This window comes from Coffea arabica, chromosome 2c (genome assembly GCF_036785885.1).
Source record: "Coffea arabica cultivar ET-39 chromosome 2c, Coffea Arabica ET-39 HiFi, whole genome shotgun sequence".
NCBI lineage: Eukaryota > Viridiplantae > Streptophyta > Magnoliopsida > Gentianales > Rubiaceae > Coffea > Coffea arabica.
Window position 1 is genome coordinate 28,242,596 of NC_092312.1, and position 1,430 is coordinate 28,244,025.

The 1,430-nt window shown below is 40.1% G+C and overlaps 1 non-coding gene across 1 annotated transcript; it reads left to right on the plus strand.

The window, feature by feature from the left end:
• The first annotated feature begins 287 nt into the window (after positions 1-287).
• On the plus strand, positions 288-394 carry LOC113733513 (small nucleolar RNA R71). Its single transcript, XR_003459026.1, has one exon. It is a non-coding gene; the product is annotated as a small nucleolar RNA R71 (small nucleolar RNA).
• Positions 395-1,430: the final 1,036 nt, after the last annotated feature.

Below are 1,430 nucleotides of genomic sequence, written 5' to 3' on the forward strand. Positions count from 1 at the left end.
CATAGGCCTTTGCTTGATGCATGTTTCCCACAACTAATTGTCGAACAAAAGATGTCAGCTCTGATATCTGCTGCTGAATGGACGACGTCTCTACCTCGTTGACCCTACGGGTAGGGTTACTCTCACGGAAGCCAAACTGTTGAGAATTCTCTGCCATCAATTCAATGAGTAACCATGCTTCCCTTGGTGTCTTGTTCACCAATGCTCCCCCACTTGCAGCATCAATGATACTCCTATTAGACGACTAGAGGCTCTCATAGAAATATTGGATCAATAGTTGTTCACTAATTTGATGTTGTGGGCACCTAGTGCACAACTTATTGAACTTCTCCCAATAGTCGTATAGGGATTCTCCAGGGTACTGTTTAATGCCACATATCTCTTTTTTTAGACTTGTAGTCCGGGACGCAAGGAAGAATTTTTCCAAAAATTTCTTCTTAAGTTGGGTCCATGTGGTGATACTACCTGCAGGTAGGTAGTACAACCAATCATTCGCTGCATCCTTGAGAGAGAAGGAGAAGGCTCTAAGTTTAATCTGCTCCTCAGTAATTTCTGGAGGCTTCATACTGGAGCATACCACATCGAACTCTTGAATGTATTTATAGGGTTCCTCACCCGAGATGCCATGGAACGTGGGTAGGAGGTGAATTAATCCTGACTTCAGTTCGAAAGAGGTATTCTCAACTAGAGTTGGAAATGTGATGCACAACGGCTGTTGGGACAATTCCGAAGCAGCCAGCTCCCTTAGTGTCCTTGCATTCGCCATAGGGATGTCCTCTTGGCTTGGGTCACTTAAATTTTAACAACTCAAATTTGTTGACTCAACCTCCGGATCCAGTCTCTGAGATGCAGTGCTGGATTGCTCTTTCCTTAGCTATCTGGTCTCTTTCTTAGTTTGGCGCGCAGTCTTCACTACTTTTGGGTAAAAAATCAATTCACCTGTATGAGAAGAATGGGGCATAAACTAGAAAAATGTTAGACAAATCCAAAGAGAACAACTTAAAAAGAAACAAAATTAACCAAAACACCGTTTCCCCGGCAATGGTGTCAAAAATTGACAGGTGCTGAATCTGTGCAATAATAATTACTAAAAAGTCCTAATTACCACCTCAATTAATTATGGAACAAATCTAAATACTGGAGCAGGGACCCTAGGTGTACAGTAGGTTACTTGATTCATCCTGTTCCCGAAGAGTTTGCTTTATCCGATATACCAGATTTATCTATAAAAATATTAATTTTGCGTATAATGGCAAGTAGGGTCGATTCCACAGGAAGTGGGTAGGAAGTTGTTTCTTTCCAAGTCAATAGAATAAAATTGGGGGATGATTAATGGGATGGAAATGAAAATAAAATAAATAAAATTCAAAAGATAACTCCACAAGTACAATTTACTAAAAATAGTAATTAATAAAATTTTACCCAAATGA